General features: G+C 43.5%; 1 long non-coding RNA gene across 1 annotated transcript in view; it reads right to left on the bottom strand.

Annotated features, from left to right (window-relative positions):
- The window catches only part of LOC112639771, a 64,069-nt gene extending 50,243 nt beyond the window's left edge, over positions 1-13,826 (bottom strand). The window contains exon 1 of the long non-coding RNA XR_003123666.1: positions 13,722-13,826. This is a non-coding gene — a long non-coding RNA (uncharacterized LOC112639771). The remainder of the gene's footprint in view (positions 1-13,721) is intronic.
- Between the last annotated feature and the right edge of the window lie 388 nt (positions 13,827-14,214).

Consider the following 14,214-nt stretch of genomic DNA (forward strand, 5'->3'; position numbering starts at 1 on the left):
ACGGGCTCCGCGACTTCTGCCCCGGCAAGGGGTGCGCCTACCGCGTCGAGAAAGCATATTCATAAAACTGCTGGAGCAAAACCGCTTTATATCTCGAGGTTCTCCTTCGATCTCCTTCCTCTCTCTTGCGGATCGAGGAGTAGCTGCCTCCAGCTCTTCGCTCGAGAGGCGGCGGGTCGAATTTATTAGCACTAAGCCGAGAGAAACGGCCGGTGCCAATCACGAATTACGTCCAATAACGGGAATTGTAACCGACGAGGTTGCCTAAATCGGGCGATTCCGCGCGATGGCGATCGTTGCTCTCGCAGTGTCGGGAGAAAGAGGGAGAGAGAGGAAATTATCTTACTCGGTATAAACGTATAATAATGACGCGCGCGCATTTTGGCTTTGACAATACGGAGAATTATTATGCGACCACCGACGAAGGGTAGGTTCACTTGAGTATGCAATGTCATTTGCTCGTGGCACGCGTTACGACTCGCCGTTACGTTTATGTCGGGACATAAAAATGCGGATGCCGGATGCCCGATCGACTGCCGTATGCTTCGACGATCGACTCGAATCTCTCTGTCGACGGCTTCCGTTTCTTACATTTTCTCGTAGAGAGACGTTTTAACGGCAGTTGAGTAAAATACGTTTGTGCCGGAACAGAGTGACGCTCTTGTAGACTCGATGTAGAAAAGCATCGAGAGTACTTTTCATAGAGAATGTATCTTATTAAATTATTATGCAACACGTCTTCGTCTGCGCGCACATCAATATTGGAGGCACGCGATGAATTACGCGAAGTTTCTTATTTACATCGTAATCTCAAACTTGAAATTTGCAATCGCTATGTTTTATATCGATTTCACTATGCGTTACAGCACTCCGCGCTGCGTACTATAAACTACAATTATGACATATAGCTTTACAAATCTTATTTGCGCAATCGCTACCAATGAGATCAAAGGCACACGATGCAATAAGAAAACCAGTTCCATTCGCAATAGTTACTATTATTGGCATGTCATCAGCGAATTCAATATAAATGATTGTTGTATTCTCAAACTTGATCATACAATTGTGATTTTTAAAATAAAATCTTTATATATTAAATATGATTTATTATTTTTAGACAATCGTGTAAACTTACTACAACGATTAACAGAAGCAATGATTGCCCATAAACACAATCGATTCTCATCTAAATAATCGTTATTAATTGAAAGTGTTAATAAAATTTATTAATAGTGGAAACAAGATAAAATTTAATAAACCGATAGATATTGATAAATTTATGAAATCGTTATTAATTAAAATGTGTCGGAGACAAACGCATTTCTCGATTCGATATACGACTCGATTTGCGGAGTTTCCTGAAAAGGGAGGAGAGTCAAACTTTTACGATTTTTAGCTTCCGCCGATTTAACGGCACCTTTAACGACCATGGCTTTCGCCAACATACTGGAGGGCCGCTGCGTCGCGATACTGGGCTCCCGCGTATTATCAAGTTACATCTAATCATCATAACCTCTTGTCCGACCAGCCAGTCAGCCAACGAGAGCTAGGATTGTAAAAGTTTAATATCTACCGGTTTACGATTCCGCGACGCACACAGTCGCGTGCGACACACGTGTATGCGTCACGCACGAGCGAATCGTACGTTTGCACACGTAATACAATCCGTGCGATAGATCCTACGACAATAAACGACGCAGGGCCGCAGTTTTAAGACCGCGTGCTGAGCAATCATTATCGCATGTGTTATTATTGCTGTAATTTACGATTACAATGATTTGTTATGCGTAAGTTATAATATTGAAAAGTGCTCGCGCGCATCTAAAATGCATCAAAAATTTTGATCATGCAGATAATTGAAAGTATGCGATCATAAGATTTGAAAAATTTGACAAAATCAATTCATAAATAAAATTACAATAAAAATTAAATATATTTATATAAAAGTCTTCATTCGGAGTCTTTTTTCGTTGCTTACATTTGTTTCTAGCTTGTATTTAGGTGCGTAGATTTAACTGATGAACGCAATGCTCCTGCCAAACATCCGCGGATGTGAAACACCGCGAAATCACGAAGCATGGAACATAACCGGTCGCGAGAGCGACGACGAGGAGAGAGATGGGAACAAATCAGGGGGGAACGCAAGGGATATAAACATAGAGAGTTCGGTTAGTTTGGATTTAGTTTCGAGTTTACGTTCTCTCCCCGGGCTTCCTGAGTTAACCAACCACGTAAACGTGGCCGTTCCGGCCACCGACGGGGTTATATTCTATTACGCGATAAATATTAAACCGAGATGTACGATTCGCGAGGGTGGGCGGCGTATCGTTCTCCGCATTACGGTGGATTTAATTACGGCACATTGCGTCGCACACGCGGCCGTGAATACGGTCCGCGGATGAGTCGACATCTGGTCAATGCCGAATTAATTTTTCCCATTTATCCGTCGTGACCATTAACGAAATATTCTATATAATTCTGATAGAAAGATTCCAAAAAAATAAAAAAAATGCATAATATAAAATATTTTATAAAGTAATATAAAATAATACTATATAGTGTTTCAAAACCATATCTTATTCATAACAGTAAAATTATATAAGTAAAATTATATAATTAATTAATTTTATTGAAACAATGATGACATAAAAACTAATTTAAATTATATATTAAATATTTTTCAAGAAGGAAGCACTATTTTTTCGAAAGCACTATTTTTTTTCGAAAGCATTATTACTTGCTAGCGTCATTTTCGCACGTGACTTGCATCGTGAATTTCGCGATTCGAGGTAAAATTGGACGACTCGACTACTTCAACGGTGTTACAATTCGACTTGGAACTTGCTCGAAATGCTCGAGACGCGCTCATTAAAATTTAACGCACTACACACAAGCGTTTTTGAAATTTCGCTTACGACGGTTTCTCCTGCAAAATAAACAGAAGATGATACATAATTGCGCCGTTGCCGCGGCTCGTTTTCGCTGATGCGACATTATTTGAAAGGTTCTCCAGGCCCGAGGACACTTCGTCCCCGGCCGAGTAAAAAGAAGGAAGACGAAGGGCGAAGGGCCCCACGAGAACTCCCGCGCTTGTATCTCTACTCTCATCAAAGAAGATCCATTTCTTTCTCTTCCCTTTTTTTCTTTTTTTTCTTTTCTTTTTTTCGACGGGCGACTCATCGTACTTGTATCGGATGTGTCAGGTTTCCAGGCAACTGGGCGCCTCTCTTGCGCACGTAATAAAGAGGGCAAACAAGGAGGTACGTGACCTCGTGTGGGCAAAAGCCCAAAAGGAGAAGGTGTAAGATTACGCCCTTATCGGCAGTTCCTACACGCTCTCTGCCAGCGACTTTGGGTTATTTGTCCCGTGTCGTGTCTTCGATTGCTCTTCGGTACCGCCCCCCATTTGACCTAATTTCCCCTCAATTTGGTCCTAAATAAATGAACAGGCAAACATTAAATGAATCAAGACATTTATTTGGTCACGAAAAAGAATTTCGTGTCATTAGTCCGGCAGTCTGACATGTATACGTCAGGTCCTTTGCCCTTTATCCCTTCTTTATTTTGTCACGATATACTCGAGGCCCCTAAAATAGAACCGCTGTCCCGTGTCACGTGTGCTCTCTATCTAAATCGTACATAATAAAACGTATATATATGGTGCTTCATATCTATAAAACTTATTTATTACGTTCACATGTGACACGTTAACATTCATATCGCGTGACTATTTTAATATTAGTGCAATACGCCATCGCGCTTTAAGGAGCGACAGCTACTTTTACTTTACATTTCTCCTCCCCCGCTCATGCGAAAGAAGTGCGCTCTTTGCCGATGAAGAACCGTAGGAGAAGATTCTTTCAGCAAAGTGATACGACTCGCTTTGCATTCGAATGCTCGCCAGTACGTACCATTACCGAAAGAATAGCCGAGACACTGAGGGGAGAAGAAGCGTGCGAGAGGAAGACAGGGGGAGAATAGAGGAAGATCGCGGCTAGGAACAGAATACCAAAGAAGAGGAGAAAAATCGGTGCCGTCGATTTGCACCCACGGCATGGGACCGTCATTAGACGTTCGAGCTATTTGCATGGAGAGGAAGCGTGGTCTGAGTTTTCGCGGAGTTTAACATATTCCATCGCATTTCTCGATATCGTCGAGAGAACGATGTCGTAAAGTGACGATTCCGCAAAGATTCATCGAACGGTTCATCAAAAGCAAACGGATAATTTCTCTCGTGTTCGATTAACGTCAAAAACATACGATCAAATATGTATGTTAAAAATATTCAGTCTAAGATGTATCCTTTCGAGCGTGAATTTCGAAGGAGAACTCGATAGATTCTCTCGGTTATCGTTCGAGGACCATCGATTCCCCGGAAAACTCCCACTCGAGACTGTTTGCGAGTCAAAATACGTCTCGAGCTCGACAAATATCGCGTTACCAATTCCACAATTTCTTTTCATTCCCTCAACTCTTAGTCGTCGAAAGAAAGAGGTCGCGAAATATTGACCTACTGAACCCTCGTTGCCTCTTCGCGCATCATCCCTTCGTTCATTATTTACACCCTCGTGAGGCGCGACGAGTCGAGTATGTGAAACTCGGTGACTCTTGATAAAAGAAGCGGGAACCACACAACGCACTTAATTCTCCTTGCCTTTTCAACCCCTTTTCAATCGCGAACAAGTGGGCCAGTAGGCTGTCGAAGATAATAACGAGCAAGCATTATAACGCGTCGAATAATAATTCCTTGACAATTTTATCAAATTATAAAGAATGCATGCACGAATGAAAACGATGCCAGAATTTAATTGTGACTCTCTCTATAGTTTCGGTGAGCTGTTAAATGCCTTAACGATTAGACCTTAATAATATTAAGATTAAAATCAAAATTAAAATTATATTAATTATTATTACGATCGTACAATTATAACATTTTTATAATTTAACGTCGCACGCGCGTCCGCGGAAAATCCTGTAGACTTTCAATTGCTTATAACTCAAAAACAATCGTTGGAACTGACATTTTCGTTAAAGAACAATCGGTACTAAACTTGTCAACGGATTTGCGATTTGAAAGAAATATAGGAAAAATCTGTGTACACATCTCTATCGCGTTGGGATTTAATATAAAAAACAAGCGAGGAAAAAGAGAACTCCACTCCAATACGTAGCCAAATACGTGCTCCACGGAGAGAATTCGATTTATCGCGTATCGACCTTTCGCTTCCAACTAGTACCTGCGGGTGATATACGTCGCGGCGAAGTGGATTTCCCGCAAAAACGCGAGGCGAAGCGTTATCGTGGCCTCGTAGACGGGATCACCGCCTACTGCGGAATTCTGCGCGGGGGAGCAGCATATTTTTTCCTCTCTTCCCGGGGCCAGAAAAGGGGGTAGTCGAAAGAGGCCACCCGCCACCCGCGGCGAAGTGACTCCGCGGCGCGCGTAGTTGGACTAATTTAAATATCAGTTCGGCAAGGGCGGCTTGTAAATCTATCAGCCGTGTACAAATTTATGGGCGAGGCGCGTATGGATGTTTTATTTAGTAGCTCTCGCATCGCGCGCGCTCGGTTTGGGTTAGGCACCCGTGTATATAAGGTGCTTCATGAATAAAATATCACTGCTAATGCCTGGAGGCCCGGGCGACGCGTTTTTCTCCCCGAAGATGCGTCGCGAAAGCGCGCATCGGCTCGAATAAAAAAATAAAAAAAACACGCGAATGCCGCGCCGTTGCGTTGCCGGCACGTTGCATTTGGGAAAACGCTCGTAAATAATCGGGCGAGAAAATATTCGATCCCAGTTTCTCTCGTTCCTCTCTATCGATTCTCGCATTTCCATTCGGCTCAATCTACTGTCATTTGTATCGCGTTTGACGGAAATCCGAACGTAATCTTCTCGCGAAAGCTCTTATCCGCTATATACATTTATAAATATCGACATGTGACTGATTGTGAGATATGACTTGTGCGCAAAAATATTGTTGATATTCATACAAAAATGTGAATAAATTTTGTCTTATGCAAGAGCGAAAATTATCACAATTTTCCAACCAAAATGAAACGTTATCCGGGATATTATAAATAATGAATGCACACTTTTACGGCTTCATCTCGAAAGTAACAAAATTCTCGGAGCGTGAGAAGCAGCGCGTGCATTCCTAATTAAAGCAGCGCTATAAAATTAGTTTGAAACTGCGCGGAGGGAGGGAAACGCGTCGGATCGGCTTTTAACGAGTTTCCGCGTCCGGCGGAAATCGCGTTTTATTATTTCTGCCGTAGTACAGTTAAGTAATGGTGGTCCCTCGCGATTCGAGAGCATCATCCTTCAACAGGAAGTCGAACGAGCGGATACGGCGCTATTTGCATTCGCGGTTGTAAAGAAGGCGAAAAGCGATCGACTTCTCTCCTTTGTCTCTCTCCATCTCCGCGATAATAAAGACAGCCCGCAGGATAAATCGACCCTTTCGCATCTCCGTCTCTCCCCTTTGAAGAAACGCCACGGAGAAACGAGGGTGAGCTTATGCTGCGAATAAAGCTCGAGAAAAAGTACGATCGGGCTCGTAGAAAGGATCGCCGCGTATGCGAACTTTTATTTTCGCGGCTTCGGGAAATTTTCCGTCGCCTCCCCAAGGGCCGGCTTTATCTTTACAGTCGGCCATCCGGTGTGTGGCACCCTTAGCGGGCTAATTTCCTCTTCGCATTCGATTTTCACGGGCGGCACTCAACGCCCTACGATCCGCAATAAGTTGTTGCGGCCGCGTTTACGGTCGCGTCCTTCCTAACGCGCGCACTTTCATCGCGCGTATAATATTTATCTCGCGTTATCACTTACTGCCGGTTTTAAGGTGAGCAGGGACCGAATGACGGGAGTAAGAGCGATAGAAAGTCTAAGGAGTCGTCGAATATACGAGATATACGTCGTTAACCGCACCTTAACCATGTTCTTTATCCAATATTATTCTTTCCCTTCTTTTCTTCTCTTTCTCCTCTTTTTTATTTTTTTTTTTATTTTCCTTTGTCGAGTATACATGCATTTTATTTATTATTTAATAAAATTAAATTTATCGTAAATTCTCGAGTTCATCTTACATTTTTTCAGCGTTTATTTCTACTTTTCATTATTATTTCTACAATTTTCACTTTGGATTTTTTCGTCTCGTTAAGAATCGCAGATCAAAAATAGCGATAAATTTACGACGTTGATTGTGCAATTTATCTCGGTGACGCGCGCGAAGAAATCGCGCGTGCCTATTGAATGCTCGAAAGTGCACGCGTGCGCTATTGTGAGCGTGCACACTTTACATAACAGTAAACTTTACAGTATGCTAATCGCCGACGTACATGAAACTCGTTACCAAGCCTAAGTTTGAGCAATGAACGGAAAACACATCGAGGCGCGGCTAACGATCGTAGAAACCGACGATACTAAAGATAAAATACGAGAAAAAAAATCGGAAACAAAAATAGACGTCGAGGAGAAAGCGAGAGCGCAAAATTGCATCGAGGCTTTCTCGATCTCTCATAAAATTGCGAGAGATGAATTTAAGAAGTCTTAACTCACAATCGTCGCGGAAAACTCAAATACACCGACTTTCGTTTTATCGTACCCCTGCGTTTTATATCGGTTGCTCTTTCCTTCGTCCTCGTACCCCCTTTACGATTCTTTCCCGCCTTTTAAAGAACGACGGTCGAACAGCTGGTTGTGACTGACGGGGGCGTCGTATCGCCGCGGCGCGGGAAATAAATATCACAAAAATATGCCGAATAAATGCAAACAATTCGAGGCGGGTCTTCAGAGTCAGAAGGGTTTGCTGTTGCTCTCGTCGGGATCGTAAGAGAACACCCCACGAAGCGTCGCCTCTTATACCTCACGGTTATTATTTTCTGTTTTATTGCCTTCTGTACGCACCACGCATCTCCGTCGCCTTGCTATTGCAGGCGCACACACGCACGCGTGCACGCACGTGGAACCACGCGAGTGCAGACATGCATAACGTCGTCGTAAAAGCTTTTTATATCGAACCACGAAAAAAAAGAAACGATCGTTATTTGCAAATTCGGGGAAAGCGTCGCTAAAAAGCTACGGCGAAAAATTATCGGTGCGATGCTTACGTATAACGCCCACATCCAATCGCCGGTGCTCCCGCGCGCAATTAGATCAGATGGATCGTTAAACGGGTTCGCGTATAACGGCGACCGTAAATTCGGCTTCGATAGTCTCCCCGACGATCGCTCTAATTACTCGAATTTCCGTTCCCGATGGCCATTCAATGTTTTCGGGAAAAAGTTGAAAAATCGATTGGAGTAGACCGATCGTATACCGTGAGAGAAAGCGACTCTCCAATTCCCGCGAGTATTTTATGGCGTGCGAACGCTTTATGGAGTTTTGAAGGTGATTTCGAACGACTAAGTACCATTTCGTGGAATGCACGAACCGTGTATCTAGTGAAATTCACGCTACCTGTCTCACTCGATATCCATTCTACGTATCCAAAGCGTATTCTCAGAACTTAACAGAAATATTTCTCTCACTTTCACGATAATTATTTGATGCGAAAATTAAGCTTTCCGATGTGAGAAAGAATAATAATTGAGATGAAAATAAGTCGACGAAACGATAACATCCATCGCGATCTCGAGAAGACACGATCACGCTCGATGATTCGTCCGTTTTACTTATCGAGCGGAAGCCGATCGAAGCTTGCGCGAGCGAGAATAACGCGCGAAAGGGCGAATTGTCGGGCGAATAATGCTTCGAGTGCCATATAAGATCCGGTGCACGAGAAGTGGCAGCTCGCCCAGCCGTACGTTTTGCGGGCTGAGTCAGCGTAAGAATAAAACGGATTTGCCATCAAGGCGTTACTACCAGCATTAAATAAAGAAATATAGCCCCACGGCTTTGGCGTCCACTATGGCACATCTCCCGGATGAGAAGCCAGTCAGTTGTACTCTCTCTCTTTCTCTAAGCATTCGTGCGTTAACACTAAACTATATTACAACCGCAACGTGCCGAACGGAGCACACCGTCGTTTCGCAGACACAGATACTGCCTAGGCATGATGGATGCCTTTACGAGGCCGTGATTTATTTTATTATTGGCGGTCGCGCGCGCGAGGGCGTTATAATCCTCGACTGGGAAATGAAGCGATTTACGAAGCGAGCACCTCCTCGCGCGCAACAAAAATTCGATCGAAGCGACCGCCCTTTATAGATCGCGTCGTCTCGCTCGCGCGTTTACGGCCGCGAATCGAAATTACTCTTCTCGTAAAAGCGCCCGTATTCGCGCTCGAAAGCGAGGCCGTATCGGGCCTTCGTTCTTTCGGGAAAGGGCGCAGATATCGCGAGTCATAACCGACAGCTTTTTGTCGTTTGCTCTAAAACGAAGTAACCGTTTGGTGAAGTCGTCGGAGCGTGCTCCTCCGCGTCGTTGTGCGCGTTTGCTTGTTTATAAAACGCACCCTGGTCCTTAACCGTATCCATTTGCGAGGATTCGATCGGCGTTTTACCGTTTACTACGACTTGAAAATTTCAGCGACCTACGACGAGGGGAGAAGCGAGAGTCGCGTCGTTGAGATAAATTAAAAACTCTTCGCGTAACTTTGAACGATCGATGGCACATACCCCGGGGAAGCATAAAAACCATGGAAGCAAGAGAAATTGGTAAAAGGATAAAAGAAGAAAGATGGGATAAGAATAAAGTAGGATAAGAATAAACTGCATATCATGTTCAAAGTTCACGTAGATATTTTAAATGCAATATAAAACAGAATTACAGTGTTTTGGCTGAGAAAATGACATTTTTAATCAATCATGATTATAGATAATATTAGAGTTTATTTATAAATTAGAGATGCATACATTTTAACTTTTTTAATATAAACATGTTTTTTGAAAACATCAGTTTTTTGATAACAAAAGTTTATTTAAAAACATCAAAGAAATTTGCTCTTTTTTTTCCTTAATAGATATGCTGTGATGCTTAAGAGCGACTCTCATTACGAAGATTGAACGAACATGAACAATGAATATTAAATCGAAATGTAAGCGTGAAAAAAGGCACGAAAGCGTAAAAGACGACGAAAGAATGTGGAGAGGGAATGCCCGAATACAAGACGAGGAGCAATCGGGTCGTTTTCGCACGACGATTCGACCAAGGAAAAAAAGTCGGGAAGGCTAAGAGGAGACTCACATTTAGATGTTGGCGAGGGCGGGGGAGATTGGTGAAGAAGTAAACGGGTGCATCGGGAGGAAAAGAGAGAGAGAGAGAGAGAGAGTTTAGTGTTAGCAGCGCGGATGGTAGAGAAGTAGATGGAGGTGCGTGAGCATCCTGGCCACGATCCTTTCAAGATCCTTCGGTTCCTCGTTTTAATTTTCTTCGCGGCTTGATTTCACCCTCACCCCCAGCCTCGACACCAAGCCGAAGTACCAACCCCCGAGTCGCCGCGGAGGTTTCCAACTGTACCGGGGCCCACCCCAGTGTCGTCTCTCAAGAAGTGTAAAGTCTCGGCACCCTCGGCTTAAAAAATTGATCCGATATCTCGCCGCGTTGGCCCCGCAATCTCGCGGGAACTGAAAGGGACAATGCCGTGAGACGAAATACGAGGGAGGAGAGAAGGGGATCTTCGTATCGACTAGAGAAAGAGAGAGAAAGAGAAAGAAACAGGATTCGCGAGATAAAAAGGGGAATGCGGGAAGGGTACCAGTCAGAAGACTACGAGGGATGGTCCTGCAGTGATTATATCCGACAACCACCCCGAAAAACTTCGGGACACCTCGTTTTTCCTCATACCTTCTCCTCCTCCCGTCAGTCTTCCATCAGGATACGAATAAAAATGCTTTAAGCAATCCCTCTTCCTCTTGGACGTGACTCTTATATTTATCACGAGATGATGTTCTTTATACCGTCTTTCGAGTGAGAAGTGCCATTATGGAATATTCAGGTTCTTACAACACGGTGTGATTCTTCAAGAAATAATATTCTTACAAGCTAAGGAATTTGACGGATTTCGAAGAAAAAAATATATGTTATATAAACTTAATATTTAAAATTTTTCTGAAAAAATGTAAGATGCATATATTATATGTCAATCTAAAAAAATTAAAGAAAAAAACGAACTAAAAATAACAAAATAATATGATTATTGAGAAAAGGATTTGATATTTAGGAGACTTATTATGGCCGAAACCGGACGAAGATCGTGTGGACTAAAATCTGTGTAATATTACTCCAATCTATAACACAAAGGGTTAAACGTGAACGATATCCTGGTGATATTATGGACAGTAACGTTAATATCGGCAATATTCGGCAGAGTTACGATCGAGTCTCAAAGTCGCACGAAGACGAGCTCTTCCTCGAACCTAGCTCCGGGGGACATTATGCAATATTCTATACTCTACTCCAAAGTTCTATCGACGACGTTCACCGGGTACATCGTCGACATCGTCTCATCCGGCTCCCGGATCCACCTTAAGTGCTCTCCAACAGGAGCTGAAACCCGAAGTCGAGTCCCCGGAACGCGAGTCGGCACGATATCATCCGAATTTCCGTTCAACAAGACGGCGTCGTCGTCGACGAGCACTCAGGTCATGCTCCACGATGGCTTAACGTTGTACGAGGAGGACATCGTTGTCGTCCTCCCCCGTCCCGCGCCTTAATGCCGATCGAAGCGAGAGCCGCCCGGCTAGACGGACAAGGAGGATTTCGCGCGGAGACGAGAAAGGGACGCGCATTAAAGGAACTCGACACGATGCGTGCCGTGCTCGAGGCACTTGGGTCGGTAACCCTCTGGTCTCCGGCCGAACCTAACCCAAGGAAGCAATATCGCCGTCATCCTGGCCGCTCGTCTAGATTGTCGTCGACCCGTAAGTTACGCGTAAGAACGTCGCTTGTAAAAGACCACGTTGAGAGACAAAACTTTGCTATTCCATGTTGCGGGAGAAACGGGAATTCGCGGATCGCGATATGGATATATAGACAAACGAAAACACGCGAGATGGAAAGACGAGGTCCATCTCTTATTTTCTCTTTCTCTCTCTCTCTCTCTTTTTCTCGTTCTCCGGCGGGTGGTCGTTCCCCGGACGGTGCACGATATCCGGGAGACTGGGAAATTAAAATAGAGCCCGCGGAAAGAAAGTTGCGAAAGAGAGCTCTCGTCCGACGTAGCTTGTGTGCTTGAAATTTTATTGCGTCGCGCGGCGACGTCGAGCGACGCGGGAGAGATTTTTGACCTAAATATCAGAGGTGAGAGAGACGCTGGCCGCGCGTTGGCAAGATCAAATTTCTCTTGTCTCGAAAAATAGCTCGTGGAAAATCCATAATCCCGCGTATATAGGATGGCGTTTGCATTTCTTATTGCCAGAAGAGCAACGATTGACCTATTTCTGCGCAATCCGTTGCAATACAATCTCGGAAGATGGTTTTCTCTATATTCAATTCCTATTTTCATCTCGATAAATATTCAATGAAGCTCTCGACCTAACCTAACAATAGAACTTTTCATATATAAAATTGATTTGAATTACATAATAATTTATGCAAAATTTTATACAAAATGCGCCAACATATTGTCTTCATAAAATGCAAATGCGACATCAAATAAATCGATGCTTATTATAGAAAGTATAATATAGTCGCGTTGAATGATCGTTAGACGTAGTTCTCAGATGCGTTCTCCACTCATATACGTGTCGCTCTGTCATATATGCAATGCGCAACCCATTTGTCGCAACTCACAATTTAATACAAAGGATCCATACATCACAAGCGTGACCTCCGCTATTCAAACTAAGAAAGTGCACAGTGTGAAATTTATTATACCGTTCCAAGTATTCACAGAGAACTTTCAAAGACAAGTCTTACACGCAACAACAAATTTTATCACTAGCGTTAGCACAAGCGAGTTTCAATTTGCGCGAATCTAATCTCCCAATGTTGAGCATTATGCAAGCTAATTACCTCTAACGAGACGTGAATGCTGAAGGCAATAAAGTACTCGGGTTAATTACTAGCATAGAAGTTTATGAGTGGAACGCGAGTCGAGCGAGAGGAGCGCGTGTAAGAAACGGTTGAACGGTTGAGTCAGATATCGTTTCAACGAGACATGCACATCGGATGCGAAAAGTTATCAGCACTCTAATGAGAGAAAATATATCGATGAAGAATACAAAGGTTGTTACGTTTTTTTTGCATTTCTTTCTCTCTCAATTCTCTTTACTCATTGTATCCTTTTTTACTCCAAGAGGTTTTATTTCACAGTAAAATAAATAAATTGCCCATCTATTTTTACCTATCTTTCCGTCACGATGGAAAGCATGGAAGGTTTCGAAGATTTTTGTCGTGTCGGAATCGAGCGGATTCACGAGAGGAAAGACGAGAGCGAAACAAGACGCGAAGAGAAAGACGACAGGCGACTAGCGCCATATGGGCAAATACACTCACTTTAACTCTTACTTAGCGCCTTATTTCCATACGGTTGCAAAACCTGACGAACGCAGTGCTTTTATCCTGATGGGTGGGCGTGTACATATGTGTTGCGTCGCATTGTAAGTCAGGCATAAACGTCGGAGATTTCGCGTTTTCAGGCTGCGGACCTTTCCTCTGTCTCTCTCTGTCTCTCTCTTTCCACGTCGTGTGCAGTCCTGTTTACCCGCTTCGCACAATGGCGCATAATAAATCACGATGACGGTCTAACGTGCGCGTGCAATTATAGAAATATTTTTACTTAATCGTAATTATCCGCCCGCCTACTCGTCGGCGATGTTGCAACGAGCGCTTCCAAGGCAATCGCGTACCTCCTAGTCCGAGCGTTGATCCAGCTTGATCGCGACTGTAAGGTCATCACCGTCATCGATTGCTTTATAAGCGCAGCGAACCGTATCGGCCATTTATCTTCTTTACACGCAAAGAATCTAATCTGCTCGGCATGAAGGACAGAAACTTCTCTTCAGACCGACACAAATAAAATACAAAATGTCACGTTTGCGTTACGCTAGTAATGAAATACATAAATGGATTAATTGACTTGACGAGGCGACAGACAACACTCCAATAATTATCTCAATATATTCAGATACACAAACGATAACGCATATTTGCTAGATAATAATGAAGATTCGCTAGATAGCTGTTTGAAGGGACATATTGAACCGACGCTATAACGTCCGGGTCCTACAAGCAGCTTAGGATGATTCTGTAAAATACGATTTACATCGGAC

The sequence above is a fragment of the Camponotus floridanus genome, unplaced genomic scaffold (genome assembly GCF_003227725.1).
Source record: "Camponotus floridanus strain SB8 unplaced genomic scaffold, Cflo_v7.5 scaffold9, whole genome shotgun sequence".
NCBI classification, from domain to species: Eukaryota; Metazoa; Arthropoda; class Insecta; order Hymenoptera; family Formicidae; genus Camponotus; species Camponotus floridanus.